The sequence below is a fragment of the Pongo pygmaeus genome, chromosome 7 (assembly GCF_028885625.2).
Source record: "Pongo pygmaeus isolate AG05252 chromosome 7, NHGRI_mPonPyg2-v2.0_pri, whole genome shotgun sequence".
Taxonomy (NCBI): Eukaryota; Metazoa; Chordata; class Mammalia; order Primates; family Hominidae; genus Pongo; species Pongo pygmaeus.
The window spans coordinates 112,085,582-112,104,017 of NC_072380.2; the positions used below are offsets into that span (position 1 = coordinate 112,085,582).

An 18,436-nucleotide genomic window follows, 5' to 3' on the forward strand; every position below is an offset into this window, starting at 1 on the left:
TAGCTTACCAACCAAAAAAAGTCCAGTACCAGATGGGTTCACAGCCAAATTCTACCAGAGGTACAAGGAGGAACTCGTACCATTCCTTCTGAAACTATTCCAATCAATAGAAAAAGAGGGAATCCTCCCTAACTCATTTTATGAGGCCAGCATCATCCTGATACCAAAGCCGGGAAAAGACACAACCAAAAAAGAGAATTTTAGACCAATATCCTTGATGAACATTGATGCAAAAATCCTCAATAAAATACTGGCAAACAGAATCCAGCAGCACATCAAAAAGCTTATCCACCATGATCAAGTGGGCTTCATCCCTGGGGTGCAAGGCTGGTTCAATATATGCAAATCAATAAATGTAATCCAGCATATAAACAGAACCAAAGACAAAAACCACATGATTCTCTCAATAGATGCAGAAAAGGCCTTTGACAAAATTCAACAACCCTTCATGCTAAAAACTCTCAATAAATTAGGTATTGATGGGACGTATCTCAAAATAATAAGAGCTATCTATGACAAACCCACAGCCAATATCATACTGAATGGGCAAAAACTGGAAGCATTCCCTTTGAAAACTGGCACAAGACAGGGATGCCCTCTCTCACCACTTCTATTCAACATAGTGTTAGAAGTTCTGGCCAGGGCAATCAGGCAGGAGAAGGAAATAAAGAGTATTCAATTAGGAAATGAGGAAGTCAAATTGTCCCTGTTTGCAGACGACATGATTGTATATCTAGAAAACCCCATTGTCTCAGCCCAAAATCTCCTTAAGCTGATAAGCAACTTCAGCAAAGTCTCAGGATACAAAATCAATGTACAAAAATCACAAGCATTCTTATACACCAATAACAGACAAACAGAGAGCCAAATCATGAGTGAACTCCCATTCACAATTGCTTCAAAGAGAATAAAATACCTAGGAATCCAACTTACAAGGGATGTGAAGGACCTCTTCAAGGAGAACTACAAACCACTGCTCAATGAAATAAAAGAGGATACAAACAAATGGAAGAACATTCCATGCTCATGGGTAGGAAGAATCAATATCGTGAAAATGGCCATACTGCCCAAGGTAATTTACAGATTCAATGCCATCCCCATCAATCTACCAATGACTTTCTTCACAGAATTGGAAAAATCTACTTTAAACTTCATATGGAACCAAAAAAGAGCCCGCATCGCCAAGTCAATCCTAAGCCAAAAGAACAAAGCTGGAGGCATCACGCTACCTGACTTCAAACTATACTACAAGGCTACAGTAACCAAAACAGCATGGTACTGGTACCAAAACAGAGATATAGATCAATGGAACAGAACAGAGCCCTCAGAAATAACGCCACATATCTACAACTATCTGATCTTTGACAAACCTGAGAAAAACAAGCAATGGGGAAAGGATTCCCTATTTAATAAATGGTGCTGGGAAAACTGGCTAGCCATATGTAGAAAGCTGAAACTGGATCCCTTCCTTACCCCTTATACAAAAATCAATTCAAGATGGATTAAAGACTTAAACGTTAGACCTAAAACCATAAAAACCCTAGAAGAAAACCTAGGCATTACCATTCAGGACATAGGCATGGGCAAGGACTTCATGTCTAAAACACCAAAAGCAATGACAACAAAAGCCAAAATTGACAAATGGGATCTAATTAAACTAAAGAGCTTCTGCACAGCAAAAGAAACTACCATCAGAGTGAACAGGCAACCTACAGAATGGGAGAAAATTTTCGCAACCTACTCATCTGACAAAGGGCTAATATCCAGAATCTACAATGAACTCCAACAAATTTACAAGAAAAAAACAAACAACGCCATCAAAAAGTGGGCAAAGGACATGAACAGACATTTCTCAAAAGAAGACATTTATGCAGCCAAAAAACACATGAAAAAATGCTCACCATCACTGGCCATCAGAGAAATGCAAATCAAAACCACAATGAGATACCATCTCACACCAGTTAGTATGGCAATCATTAAAAAGTCAGGAAACAACAGGTGCTGGAGAGGATGTGGAGAAATAGGAACACTTTTACACTGTTGTTGGGACTGTAAACTAGTTCAACCCTTGTGGAAGTCAGTGTGGCGATTCCTCAGGGATCTGGAACTAGAAATTCCATTTGACCCAGCCATCCTATTACTGGGTATATACCCAAAGGACTATAAATCATGCTACTATAAAGACACATGCACACGTATGTTTATTGCGGCATTATTCACAATAGCAAAGACTTGGAACCAACCCAAATGTCCAACAATGATAGACTGGATTAAGAAAATGTGGCACATATACACCATGGAATACTATGCAGCCATAAAAAATGATGAGTTCATGTCCTTTGTAGGGACATGGATGAAATTGGAAATCATCATTCTCAGTAAACTATCGCAAGAACAAAAAACCAAACACCGCATATTCTCGCTCATAGGTGGGAATTGAACAATGAGAACACATGGACACAGGAAGGGGAACATCACACTTTGGGGACTGTTGTGGGGTGGGGGAGGGGGGAGGGATCGCATTGAGAAATATACCTAATGCTAGATGACGAGTTAGTGGGTGCAGCGCACCAGCATGGCACACGTATACATATGTAACTAACCTGCACATTGCGCACATGTACCCTAAAACCTAAAGTATAATAATAATAAAAAATAAAAAAAAGAAAAAAAGAAAAAAAAAGAAAAACAACAGCAGCAACAAAAAAAATTTAAATAGCCACACAAGAGGAAGAAATGTCAAGAAAAAGAATTCAGCTCCCTTACTGGGTCATCAGTGTTTATAAAAGTTTTCTAGTAGATTCTCTTGTTTCTTTTAAGTACAGAGTCAGAATCACTGTCTGCCAAAATGATACATTTACCCCACGTTTTGAATTACATACTCTCTTTTTTCCTTGTCTAATTGCATTTGCTAGTATCTCTAGTGCAATGATGAATACAAGCAAAACAGTGAATGTATATTTTGTTTCTTATTCATTTGGATTATGAGTTTGCTCTCTTGTCACAAAGAATACTTATTTTTATGCAAATTCGTTTTCTTTTTTTTTACAGTTGGCATTTTGATTTTTTAAAATATGTCTTTTTAAACTACCAGGTTAAATTTTCTTTGGAAACTTTCTTTTTTTTTTTCTAGTTTTCTAATCCTCAAACATTTGTTCCACATGGAGTTTGTTACAGGGAGACTAAATGGATATCCATTCCACACACTAGGGTAGAATGTGTCACTGCTATGTGAAGTAACCCATTTTCCACATATCAATCATATATCCAAGTCAACCAATAAAATATATTCAAATCAAAAAAAAAAAAAAAAGAGAGAGATATTACCATGAAGCTAATGTTCTAAGAAAGGTCCAGGAAAAGTTAAAGGCATCATAAGTTAAAAGTGAAAGAAGTAACATGTCATGTGTTTCCACAGTGTTCATACTTTTTCTCTGGATATTAAAATTCTTTTTGGGTGGGCACAGTGTCTCACATTTGTAATCTCAGCACTTTGGGAGGCCAAAGTGGGTGGATCACTTGAGCTAAGGAGTCCAAGACTAGCCTAGACAACATAGTGAGACCCCATCTCTACAAAAAATTACAAAAAATTGTAATTGCCACCAGTTGCAGTGGCATGCACCTGTAGTCTGAGCTATCGGGGAGGCTGAGGTGGGAGGATCACCTGAGCCTGGGAAGTCGAGGCTGCAGTAAGCCGTGATTGCACCACTGTACTGCAGCCTGGATGACAGAGTGGGACCCTGTCTCAAACACAAAATGATTTATTATTTTCTATAAGGTAACTCAAGTGGCAACCGGCCAATAGCAATTTTTGCACATATGTATGATTGTATGATTTGGTTTGGATGTTTATCCCCTCCAAATCTCATCTTGAAATGTGACTCTCAGTGTTGGAGGTAAGGCCTACTGGGAAGTGTTTGGATTATAGGGGCAGATTCCTCATGAGTGGTTTAGTACCATCCTTTTAGTGATAAGTGAGTTCTTGCTCTGAGTTTGTGAAAGATCTGGTTGTTTAAAGAATGTGGCACCTCCCCACTACCTTGCTCCCTCTCTCCCCATGTGATACGCTGGCTTTCCCCTTTGCTTTCTGCCGGGATCATAGCTTCCTGAGACCTCACCAGAAGCCAAGCAGATGTTAGTGCAGTGTACAGCCTGGAGAGCCACAATCCAAATACATCTTTTTTCTTTGTAAATTACCATCTCAGGTATTCCTTTATATAATGCAAAAATAGCCTAATATAATGCGCATCTCAATAATTGCCCCATTGTCACATTTCAAAAATACCTGTGAGGTTGTTATAGAGATATTGGTTTTCTGGGTTGTTTTGTTTTGAGAGGACAATAACATTTGATTATTTTTAAAAAATCCTAGCACAATGTGGCTTGTCATTGTTTATTGTTTTCTATACAAGTCATAAACCATTATTATATGTGCTCATGTTCCTTTATATATAAATCATATGAAAAAAAGGATTTTGTTTTACTCTTTAAAAAGGTTTCATGGCTGGGCATGATTGGCTTACTTCTGTAATTCCAGCACATTGGGAGGCCTAGGTGGGCGGATCATCTGAGGTCAGGAGTTCAAGACCAGCCTGGCCAACATGGTTAAACCCCGTCTCTACAAAAATACAAAAATTAGCTGGGCATGATGATGGGTGCCTGTAATCCCAGGTACTCAGGAGGCTGAGGCGGAAGAATCACTTAAAAAGGAAGAATCACTTGAACCTGGGAGGCAGAGGTTGCAGTGAGCTGAGATCACACCATTGCACTCCAGCCTGGGTGAGAGAGCGAGACTGTCAAAAAAAAAAAAAAAAAAAAAAGGTTTAATAATTTTCAGAAGAGGTAAAATCATAGTTCTTATATAAATATAAAAAGAATATATGTCAAAGGTTTTATTTAACTAATTAATAATTTATTTATCTCATTAATTTGTAAGAATATCACAAAAAAATTCAGGCACAGGGGACCTACACAGATAACGCTGGTCATCTCAAGAGATTTTTATTCTAAAATTCATAAGGGTCTTAAAAATTGTCACTCGATCATGGGCATTATTCATTATTCAAGCATGGCTCTGGGTGATTCTAGAAAGATGGAAATAGTTTTGACATTAAATTATGAAGATTTGGTTTAATTTGACATATTCAGGCAACTATAATGAAGAGCCCAAAAGTGAATATTGAAAATCCTTTGAGTGTTGTAGGAATACAGTGTAATATATACCAAGGTGACTACTTTAATTAGTCTGGCTTTTAAAATTGCATCTTCCCTCCTGTCTTATACAATCAGCTTGACTTATTACTTCAGAAGAACATCTTATTCCTATTGTGCTTTCATTTATACAGCAGATATATTTTGGCGATATTCATTCATTCACTGAATGTGAGCACCTGCTGTTTATCAGACATGTGCAAGACTCTGAGAAACCAGTAATAAGACTCAGTTTCTGCCTCTAGGCACCTTGCTTCATGTGATAACCATACTTACTATGATTAATTATGAAGGTTTAGCAGAATAAAGATCTTCATGCCATGGAGGGTTGTGAAACACATTAGTTAAATAAAGCCTATGACCTTTATTTAACTTCCAGAGAAGCAATTTAGAAAAGCTAGTATCAGTTGTATGTGATGGCTTAAGAAAAACTGTTTAGATACATCTTTAAAGTTATTGATTTTTTATTAGTTGTATATTCAGCTTTAGCTGTGATTCAGAATATTTTTAAATATTTTAATTTATGAATTTGCCTTTTGGCTATATTTCTTTGTAATATGTTTTAGTGGTTGCTCTGGGGTTTCCAGTATGCATGTCTAATCATTCACACTCTATTTAGAGGTAATATTTCATCACTTAAAGGAAGATGGGAGAGATTTACAACTACATAGGTTCCTTTACTGTCTTCCATTTATGTTATAATTGTCATAAATATTACATCTATATATTTAAAACCCTACCAGATAAGATTTTTATCTTTGTTTCAATAATCTTACATATTTTAAAGAACTGAAGAGGGGGAAAGTGGTCTTTTGTATTCCCAGCCATTTACCATGTTCAGTGCTATTCCTTTATCCCCAGAGCTCCAGGTTTCCCTCTGGTACATTTTTCTTCAGTGTTAGGAACCTCCTTTTGCATTTCTTTTAGAGCGGAGCTGCTAGCAATAAATACTGTTTTCCTTCATCTGCGAGTACCTTTTTTTTTTTCTCTCATTCCTAAAGGATATTTTTGCTGGATGTAAAATTCTGGGTTGACATGTCTTCTAGCACTGTAGAGATAGTATTTCATGTTCTTCTGTCCCCTGTGGTTTCTGATGAGGAATCCATGTTCATTCCAATTACTGTTTCCATATTTGTAATGTGTTGTTTTTCTCTAGCTGTTTTCAAGACACCTGCTTATCTTTAGTTTTCTGTAGGTTGATTATTGTGTGTCTGGACTTGGTTTCTTTGATTCTATCCTGTGTGGGGTTCTCTGATCTTCTTGACTGTAAATTTATGGGTATATTGTTTTGGTTTTGTTTACCAAATTTGAGAACTTTTGGCCCTTATTTCTTCAAATAGTCTTTCTGTACCAATCTCTTTCTCTTCTCCTTTTGGAATTCAAGTGTTAAGCTTTTTAATATTGTCCTACAAATCTCTAAGACTCTCATTTTTTTCCCCACTCTTCAGATTGGATAATTTCTATTAAATTTTTCACTTCTAAAATTTCCATTTGGTTCTTTTTTGTAGTTCTTATTTATCTGTTAAGAACTTATATTTCAATTCATTTCAGGTGTGTTTACCTTTACCTCATGAAACACAGTTGTGACAGCTGCATAAAGTCTTAAATGCCTGTGTCACTGCCACCACTGTAACACTCCCCTCTACACACACACACACACACACACACACATTGGATATTGGGTCTACCCTCAGGGCAAAGCCAGGAGAGAGAGAAAAAAAAAAAGAAAAAGCAACAAGATTTCCCCTACACTTGAAACCACAGGGGCCTTAATTTCCAGACAATATTCCTGTTGGAGCTTTGAATGTGTCCTTACCTTCACTGTGCACCACAATATAGGGCTCACTCTCGAGTCAAACTTATAAAAGAAGACACAAAACAACATGAACTGGGAAATTCATCACAACGTAGGTTATAGCCACAAGTTGGACTTTCCTCTCCAATCTGCATTGGTCTGATTTACTTTTCAGAATTCTCAGGTATTTATTTGCTTTTTGTGTCTTTTACAAGGTTTTTAATTGTAAGCAGCATGAGAGTTAGGCTGCAGTGAGGTTATTCCAGTCTGGGCTGGCACCAGAAATCCTGCCATTTAAAAATAATAATAATGTTTTCTAGTCCATTAGCCAGGACTTGGTTTTCTGGGAAACTTAATAGGGGATTTCCTCTAAAAGTGATACTTTTATATCTTTACATCTTGAGCACAGATCAGCTACATATATCCTAATCAGTAATTACTGCTCCCAAGGAGTTGTCAGCATTAACTTGATTCTTCCCGTGTCACCAATAAGCACACACTCAGAGGGCAGCAATGGTGTTCTCTCTCTGCATTCCTTAGGGCTTTCCTTTCATATACTATCAAATCAAGTTAGCAGGGGAAAATGCTGTGAGATTCATTGCCCTTCTTGTCAACCTGCCTTCTCCAGCACATGTGACTGATATATACAATTTTAAAATATATATGTATAGTTAAATATATGTGTATACTCTGTAGTAATGTCCCTTATCCATAGGGAACATGTTCCAAGATCCCCAGTGGGGCCTCAAATTGTGGATAGTACTGACCCTTATATGTACTGTTTTTCCCTACACATACATACCTATGATAAAGTTTGATTTATACATTTGGCACAATGAGAGATTGACAACAATAATAAATAACAAAATAATACAATTACAACAATATACTGTAATAAAAGTTATGTGAATGTGGTCTCTCTTTCTCTCTCAAAATATATTTTCAGACCGTAGGTAATTGCAGGTAACTGAAACCACAGATAAAGGCAGGGGATTACTGTATAAAATTGGCCCTCAGTATTCATGGGTTCCATATCTGTGGATTCAACCAACCATAGATCAAAAGTATTCCAAACAAAATTGCATCTTTACAGGACATGTACAGACTTTTTTTCTTATTATCCTCTAAACAATACAGCATAACAACTATTTACATAGCACTTATATTGTATTAGGTATTATAAGTATTCTAGAGATGATTTAAAGTATACAGTAGGATATAAATAGGCTATAATGCAAATACCAGGTCATTTTATATCAGGGACTGGGATATCTGTGGAATGTGGTATCCACAGGAGGTCTTGGAACCAGTCCCCTGTGAACAACAAGGGATGACTTTAAACATATATATTTTAAAACCTATTTGAGATACTTCCCAGGATAAATAAGTGGAATCTATACCTATATCTAAATCTGTTTTACAAAGCTAAAGCAAAATTAAAATTATGATAATTACTTATGATTTTGAAAGTCCTATTAATAGAGTATAATTCATATTCTGCATAATTTACTGATCCTAAATTATGCTGACTGTATCTTTAAGCTATACATAGCAATATGCTTTTCATCCTTAATTTAAAAACAGATTATTTAAAAACAAAATTATCAACTTGAATTTTTTATGAATATTATTTATATTAATAATCTACTTCAAATGATTTTCCAAGTAGATAGTAAGTCTTTGAGTTAACTTCTTTTTAGAAATATTAGACAAATGTGGCAATAGGCTTTTCCATGCCCTTCCCACCTGGAGCAACCTCTAACAGAAATGAGATCTGCCAGCACCTTTATACATAGCAGCTGTATTATTGGCAGTTCTCATTTAAATAAAGATGTATGTAGTTGTTTTTAACATAATCGTATTAGTTGTGTTTATAAATATTTAAAAATTGGTATTTGTTTTGTTTAAGATAATGGAGTCCAGATTTGAAATTGCCTCATGTCTTGACTATGCAGCCCAAGGCAGCCTCAAAAAGTCATTTTTCTTCTTGTTTGTTTGGGGCTTTTTTGTTTGTTTTTGAAGAAATGGCTGTGCCATCTGGTCAAATGTGAAGGGATTGAACAGTTCTGAGGGAATTTAACTAACTCCTTAGTGCAATATCTTGTTACCCATTAATGTGTGCTAGGACCTAACAAAGAAACCAACTGAAAACAGTTACTTCTGCCATCTTGCAACTTATTTACCTGATTGTAACTTTTCAAACATCAACTAGACTAAAATACAGAAGTTAAAGTTTATTTGAATGTATCATACTGAAAAAATAGGTCGTAACACACTTCTGTGTAGGATACTGTAATGTTTAAGATAGGTTATCTAATATGGGACAATTTCTGCATTTTGAAGTTTTATAAATTCCAAAGGTCTAATGAAGAGTCAAACTTGAAATATGGAGTCCTATGAGAGCTCAGGATTAGACCTCTCGGTACTAAGTTTAAATCTTGATTCTACTCCTTACAGCTGTGTGACCTTAGGCAAGTTATTTAATCTGTTTATGCCTCAGTTTCCTTGTCTATGATATGAGAATAATACTGGTAGCAGCCTCCTAGGGTTGCTATTAGGATTAAACAATGTATGCGAAGTTCTTAGCTAAGTGTATGGCACAAGGCTCAATGACTATTAATAAATATTGTTGCTTTTGTCATCATTGTTAATATCTTTAAGTGTTTTTTTAAAGTAGTGGTTGTAAATGGCAAAATAATGCACATCATTTCAATGGAATTCTAGCTATTGTGGTTTGAAAATTTTCAGTTACAGTAATTGAGGGTTTTTTTTATCCTTTCATGAATAGGACTGTAGAAATGTGCCAAAGACATTTGAGTAAATGAACAGTTGAAAAATCATAAAATGGCTTCTTACACCTCATAAATCATATCTTCATTTCATTTAGTTATTGTGACTTTAAGAAGAAGATTGAATTATATGCCTCTTTAGAATTAAGGTTTTGTTAATATCCTTGGAAAGGCTTAGAATTAACCTGTGACTTTAATGTCATAATGATCACACTCTGAACATTTATCTGGAAATTTAGCTGCTGTGAACGTTGCTTGCTGGCTAATAATATGAAATAAAATTATTACTTTGACAGGAATTAGCAAGAAAGTAGATCTCTTAAATGAGAGGCATTCTAGTGTATCACTCAGAGAGAAAGGTGATGAGAAGGTTAAATAAGAAATGACCCAACCAGCTGAGGGAAATAATATTATATGAGGAAGGGTATTAGAACAGAAATCAGAAATCTTGACTTTTAGCCTTGGTTCTAATGCCAAAGCTCTTTCATGCAAACAGCTAAATTTCTTGGTGCTCTAGTTTTCTAACCTCTAAAATGGTTTAATAATGTCTGCTGTTCGTCAATTAATGGTTAAATCTGAGTTTCAAGTGAGGTGATATTTATGAAATTATGTGGAAATATGAAACATTATTCAAACATAAGTTGGGACTTCAGTGATTATTAGTATTAAAAGGGAAACTTTCATTTTTAGACATGAGGAAAAGAATAGTGCCCTGGCCTTTGTGACTCCCATTGTAATCGTCAACATTTAGTTAAAATAAATGAAAATGGGGGGAATCATTTAAAGGCAGTGATTAGCTTTAATGTTACAAAACCCAACTTTGCTTAGAGCAGAAAAGAGGTTTACAGTTGGGATTAAGTTGATCTTCCTTGGATATGTGACTTCATTTTTTTTTTTTTTTCACTGAATAGCACCTTGTGCTTACTTGTGCTGAATTTTAATCAAATGTTGGCCACATTAGAATTTAATATGAAACAACCAAATTTTAATAAGAAAGAGATCAAGGACAACACAGAGCAGCACATAAAATGAATTAAAAGGAATTAATTGAATTGATATTTCACATATTATCTGCTGGTTAGCATTATTAAGTATAAAGAATACACTTCCTTCTAGCAAGATATGAAAGACTTGGTTCTAAAAGTAAGAGCAAGTGGACATTGATGGTCAAACATTCCAGCAGCCAATTTAATCCCTTCCTTTTCCTGTTACTATGGACTGCAGACCTGGGGTTTCAAACCAGGAAATCTCTTGCCCTTCCCATCACATCTTACGAGGTGCAGAGTAGGTACAGAATCGCAGAGCATGTGAAATACTGCTTATAGAGTTAGCCAAAGGCCTGGATATCCACAGGGAGATGGTGGTACTTACCTTGCATCCAGAGCAATTTGGAACTGGTTTCTTGGTTGATTTTTGCTGTCCTGACATTGGATTATTTTTTTTTTTTTTTTTTTTTTTTTGAGACAGAGTCTTGCTCTGTCACCCAGGCTGGAGTGCAGTGGCACGATCTCGGCTCACTGCAAGCTCTGCCTCCCGGGTTCACACCATTCTCCTGCCTCAGCCTCCCTAGTAGCTGGGACTACAAGCACCCGCCACCATACCTGGCTAATTTTTTGTATTTTTAGTAGAGACGGGGTTTCACTGTGTTAGCCAGGATGATCTCGATCTCCTGACCTTGTGATCTGCCCGCCTCGGCCTCCCAAAGTGCTGGGATTACAGGCGTGAGCCACCACGCCCGGCCGACATTGAATTATTATGATGTTTAATGGATCTAGGTTCCTTCACAATTTAACTTGCAGGCTTTATAGAGCCTTCATGGACTACTTTTGCTTTTGTGGCTACATAAGAAAAAGAACAAATTAGCCATTTAAACTATAGATCAAAAAGTAAATATAGAAAATATATTTTCTCCAAGTAAGTATAGAAAAATGTGTGAAACTCAGTAAGCTTGTAGCTTGCCTTTTACATGTCCAATGGTCAAGAGGTGACTGTTCTGATAGTGACCTCTTATTGCAGAGGATTACCCTTGAAGCCGTTGAGCATAGCCAAAACCAGTCACAACTTTGGCCTCTGACAGAGGCTGCTTGGGAGCTTTAATAACATCAGTTTCATAGATAGTCACAAATAAATGTATCATACTACAAATAAATGTAGCATGATAGGAATTTCCAAAATGCTGTCCTTTAAATTCTCTGTAAGTTCTATTAAGAAACACCTTTATTTGTTCTTGGCTGGGGATAAAAGGATTAAGCCAAAAAAAAAGCTGTCTAGGAACAACTTGTCTCAATGAATTGAGACACAGGAAGGGAGAGTAAGGAATCTCTAAGCACTCACCTGCTACCCTAACTCCTCTTTAGGTGTTTCCTCCTACCCTACTCTAGTTAGCTGCTTGATCATCCTTGAAACAGAAAACTCTTTGAAATAGAAGTTCTGATGTTTACTTGTAAATTATTTTAAAGTCTCATTTCAGTCCCTTCTTTGAATAAAAGTTGTTACACCCAGACACCTTTGGAAAAGGAATCAGCACTCTAACTTCTAGTTTAGAAAATGGAAAGCAGTCTATTTTGGCTTGCAGATTATTTACTTCCTTGATACAACACTGAATACATAACGAAGTCCAATTACACTGGATACTTCTAAGTGCTATCCACCAGAGACAAAGAGTTTTGATACTTTTTACAATATGAATAAAGAGCACTGAATCTTAAAAAGCCAAGTGTCATAAAAATCTGTTTATTTCAAAGTAAAATATCTATTATAAAAAGGACCAGAGTGAGACTTTTAGATCAACATCATTTTCCTCTTTATTCTCCCTTCTCTTCTTCATGTCCATAAACTGCTGTTGTGTTAAGTGCTCTCTTGGCTGTGGTAGGTGCTGCTATTTCGCATTTCACTGGTGGGAAGGCATAGAGAGTCCTGAGGAGGTGGGTTAGGATTGTAGATGGAATCAGTGGGCCCGGTTAGTGATTTGAAGTGACAGCCAGTCTTTGCCTGCTTCCTAGCCTTCCAAACCAAGGTGTCTCCATCCTTCCCATCCTCTGCCCCAACTGGCCTTGTCAGATGCTTTTCCTCACTGTACTGTCTCCTCCCTGCTTTCAGGTACTGTTAGGTTCCAAGCATAAAAGGTTAAAAAGAAGAAGAAGAAAAGAAGTGAGTTCAATTTCAGAGTTTCATTTTGAGTTGGCTGCACTGAATCATGTTGTATTTTACACAATTCAAGTAGTAACCAAAGACATGCTTAACTCTATGAATGTTTGCTAAGGGTTAAAAGAAATAGTGAGCAGCACTTCAAAAGACCACTTTTATCAGATTTACTGGAAGCCCTGCCAAACAATTAAGTGAAATGAAGGGTTTTTTCTCAAGAAGAGCAAATCTACAAACAAAAAGAATGCAGTCTTAATCAAGTCTTCATGAAAGTCTTGATTCATCTGGGAACTGAGTTGGGGCTTTCTGAATCTTCTCTTTAGGTATTCCTTATGACATAATATGATGAGATTTGGAGCAGGGGATTGGGATTTTTTGGTTTTGTTTTTCTTTGAGACCTGGTCAACCCAGAAGAAAAACAATTATTACAGCTTTGTCAATACAGATGCCTTATGAAAGTGAAATTGAACTCACTCTGAACCAAATTTATGGCTGTGGGGTTTGTCATTTATTCTGACACATGTCCTACCTTCTGTTACTCCTCATAAGATAAGACTTTGTCCTGTTTGGCTTAGGGACAGCAGCGTAAATGTGCTCATCAACATCAGCAGGAATTTATTATTTTTGAGAGATTCCTATGACTTGAATAAATCCAGAAGAGGTCTGAAAGAGCTTCCAATATGAAATAGTTATCTGTTTGTCACTCCATTTATATTATATTCATAGGCTTCTTTAATCTTAGTTTATCTGGTACATTCCCCAGTGTGTTGACCCTGAAGAATGTGTAATATGAATCCTATATTGTAGACCTGATGATGGAATTAAGGAGAAGTTAAATTGAGGACAGGACAGGAAGACTAGGAGTCATGCCCCTCATTTTCTAGCCGTTAGTGCATAAGGGACTAAAGGGTGACTTTCGAACTTGAGCCATTTCTCTGGGATTCTGACACACCTTTCTGCTACTACAGCTGCTTTCAGAGTTTGATTTTGAGCTGGCTGCACTGAGTCATGTTATATTTTGTATGATTTAAATGATAAACAAAGGCATACTTACCTCTATCGATGTTAATGACTACAGGCATATGTGAAGTAGAGAGTTTAGCAAAAACTGGGAAAAGAGCCACCAGCCCTGTCCTGCATTCAATTTTCATTAACCATGCAACCTGTATTTTTCTGGATGTTCCTAATTTCAGTTATTCTGTTTTATCAACCCTGTAAATTCAGGCATACTTTAAAAACCAGGTATATTAATATTTTGTTGGGAAATAGTCATTTTGGATTCCTTGGATGGATTTCCTAGACTTTTACAGTTGCCTTAATTTCTAACTTCTCTTGTGCTTTCTACTATTGCCAGTTGGTTTATTGTGTCTCCTATTAAGTCATCTCCCCCTGTAATTGCCCAGAGTAGACTCCTAAGCTTGGTGCCATATGGTCAGGTCCTCTAACTTGTGCCAAAAGAGAGGCAACTGCACAAAACCCACTTCACTTACCTTGAAAACTCTTGTCTATATTATCAGACTTTGCTATTCCCCCAGTTTATACCTTGAGAGGAGGGCATCAAATACCCACTGAAGTGTTTTTTCTTTTCCCATTTAATTTTTATAAATGCTTGGTAAATAGTGCTATTTTGTCTTTAAGTCCTGAATAACTTATAAGTCAGCATATGTTTAGGATCATCCTAGAGGTGATCATTCAGCAGTACTTTAAAAATGTGCGTGTGTGTGTGTGTGTGTGTGTGTGTGTATGCAGATAGATTTTTTACATTTGAATTTACTGAATCTGTGTCCTATTTCATTGTTTTATTCACTGATCAATTTATTTTTAAGCTCTTCTCTTTTAGTATATGAGAGTCACACCATTCTCGTTATCAGTAGCATAGTATTCTATGCAGTATTTATGGTGCATTCATAGTTTATTTTATATTTATCTATAGATAGATATTTAGTTTAAATTTTCCCAAATTGTTAATATTTCAAATGATGTTGCAGTCAACTTCTTTGGACATTTACTTATATATTCTTAAGTGTTTCTTTAAGGTACAGTACTAAAGATGGCCTTCCTGATTCCAAGGACATGTACATTTATAATTTTGATAAACATTCATTGTCAGGCTTCTCCTCTGCTCATGCAAAAATACTGCATGTATACCCTTATCAACCATCCATGGGAGAATTTGTTTCTTCTCCTTCTCCCCCAATATAAGATATTATCAATTTTTTAAATTTATGCTACTCTATGGATGAAAAATTGTATTTCTTGTTTTAATTTGTATATCCCTGATTAAGAGTGAAGCTGAGCAGAGTTTTTCTGTTTTTCATAAAGCAGTGCTCTCCAGGAGGATTCAACAGCTAAAGGTAAAACCAAAAGCTTAAAAATGCTTTAAGAAACTACAGGAACATATATATAATTACCTAGGAATAAATTCATAAAGTAAAAGTTAAGAGATTTTTTTTACCATGTGTGTTAAAAAAGTATGCGTGCAAAAAGCATCAGAATACAGTTAAATGGCTGCCTCTTCACGTGAGGAAGGCTTTGCTAAATAAGGCAAACAAAACACTAATACTCAGAATATATAAGGAGCTCCTACAAATCAGTAAGAAAAAGAACTCAAGAGAAAAATGTGTAAATAAATCCTTTGTAGATGAGGAATCCTGAATGACCAATGAATGAAAATGCTTAACCTGCTTGCTTTTTTCCCCTATTAACAATATAAAATAACTGTCTTATGTCAACCATATAGATCTTCTTGATTCTCTTAAGCAATTATACATATTATTTATTTATTTATTTAAACATTAATCTGTTGCTGGATATGTAGGTTGTTTTCTATTTTTGCTATGATAATTCTCCAGTATGTTTATTTACACACTTACCTGACTTCTTATTTGGATTAAGTTCCTACACATTAATTTCCTAGGCCAAGTGACATACACATTTAAAATCTGTTATGTATTATAAAATATTCTCCAGAAAGGAATTAATGAGAGTGGACCTCTCATCACAAACTACCAATACAGGCATTATCGGGTGTTGTTTTTTTTGTTCTTGTTGTTGTTGTTTTTGTTTTTATTTGAGACAGGATCACACTCTGTCGCTCAGGCTGGAGTGCAGTGGCACAATCACGGCTCACTGCAGCCTTAACCTCCCAGGCTCAGGTGATCCTCCCACATTATCCTCTCAAGTAGCTGCTACTACGGGGACTACAGGCATGGCAGGTGCCACCACTCCCAGCTAAATTTTTTTGTATTTTTTTTGTAGAGCTGGAGTTTCACCATGTCACCCAGGCTGATCTCAGACTCCTGGGTTCAAGCAATATGCTCACCTCGGCCTTCCAAAGTGCTAGGATTGCAGACCCGTTGTCAGTTTTTTTAGTCTTAGCCTATCTGATAGGTGAAAATTTCTACCTTGTTTGAAAAGATTTGTTTCTTTAATTATTAAGATTTAGTATATTTTAATGTTTGTATTTTTAAAATGTTTATATGCCATTTGCTTTTATTGTTTTGTTTAGTAATTTTCATTTATTGCTTATTCTATCCTCCACTGGTTTTTCTGTTGATACCTATATTGAATATGTGAACTCTTTATATGTTAATGGTATCCCTTTTCTTTTACTGTCACATGTTACAATTTCATCTTTTTTGTCATTTGACTTTTTATTCTGTTCATGGTGTTCTTTGACAAAAGTTTTGTGTGGTCATATATGTCAGCCCTTATGTTTTTTGGTTTTGGTGTCTTATTGTTATTATTGTTGATATAAAATAGGATAGTTAATGCATGTTCCCTCAGTATGCATTATTTTGATACTTGGAATCTTTATTTCTGGAAATATGTAGAAAGTTGATTAAATATGCCACAAGGATAACAATTCTCAGCGCCATGTAAGTTTGAATATTCAGTTACTCTAACTTGTTTTACTTATCCTAAGTCTTACTTCTCAGTTTTTTATACATCATATTAACATTTCTACATCAATTTAATCATCTCTGTTCATTATTTTGTTATTTATATCACTTTTCTGTGTTTTCTCTGTTAGATCACTGTTTTATCTCCACATTGTATTCTCTTCAAAATGAAGAGTTATGTCTCCTTGTTTAGATCTATCATGGTACCACTTACCTGATAATAACCACTTTTGATGATAGCTGTGGTGGTGGGACCCAAAATAGATGCACAGGTCCTAGCAGGTTACATAGTTCCTACAAACTGGTTGTAGATCCTACCAGCAACAGACTTTTTAATCATCCTTTCACCAGACTTGACCATTATATTTAAAAGAGAGAATAGCACAGTGTTACTATGAAATGGATCTACTATGCATATTCTCACTGCTTTAAAAATCACTGATGATATAAAAAGAGAAGACTGTACTAGCTTAGTGTTTGATCTTGACCACATAGATCTAATGTCTTGATCAATTGCTTTCAGCATTTTCTTTGAAATCACATAAGGTTCATATGTGCCAAATTTCATAAGGATCACATGATAAGGTCAAGAAATACAAATTCCAAGGCAGAATTTATATGCCCACTTCACATATGACAGCAATACTAAATAACCATATGTTGAATATAATAAACTGTATGTAAATGCTATTCTTGAAAGCAATCCAATCAATAAAACCTAAAATAAATAATACTTTAATAACACATTTCAAATAGACTGAAAATGGAATAGATGGACTCTATGGCAAGAACATCCCTATAAAACTGACATTCAGAGGCCATTAAAACACAGAGAGTAAAACAATCATGAAACTAAAGAAAAACTGTGAATATTTAGAAGTTTTTTAAAAGTCTACTACACTGTATGCCAAGATACAGCAGTCGTTTTTATTTAAAGAGCTATTTCAATAAAAGCTGTGGATTCCTAAGTATTAAAAAGCAAATTAAGTTTGCCACAACCAATAGCCAAAAATACTTTTAAAAAAATATACAATATTACCCAGAAAATTTTAAAAATACATAGTATTAAACAGAAAAAAAGTCAAAACAGAAAAAGCTCATTTTCGTTATAATTAGGATTATTAAGAGACTGACCAATTTTATCAATTTAAAGAAGGTTATAGGAAAGCTACTGAGGTTAACGTCAAAGGCCTAGAAGTAAAAAGTGATTGTAATGTCAGTAAAACTCTGAAACAGATCAAATACCCCCTAAGTAGTACTAATCTACTGTATCTTTGAAAATGTATATGCTTTTTTTTAAAGCTGACAAGATTGCCCTTTTTTTCTTAGTTTTTAATATCACATTTAAAAAAATATCCAACTATTAAACTGTAAACAGCAGCTCAGAATACAGAAACTTTACCTTCCCTCATTTATGATATGAATTCAGATTTGAACATTTTTTTCCTCTTTGTTCTGGAAAACATGGTTTTGTCATCCCACATTGTACAGTGATAGTTTATCTTTTTCAGCACGAGTGCTTGTTTACTGTATGTGTACAAACAAATGAAACAATGAAGCTTGCATGCGGTTATTTAACCAGTTTTTCTCTCATT

General features: G+C 35.5%; 1 protein-coding gene across 22 annotated transcripts in view; it reads left to right on the forward strand.

The window, feature by feature from the left end:
- VPS13B (vacuolar protein sorting 13 homolog B) overlaps positions 1–18,436 on the forward strand; it is a 915,151-nt gene that overhangs the window by 675,579 nt on the left and 221,136 nt on the right. The gene's annotated exons all lie outside the window — the stretch shown is intronic.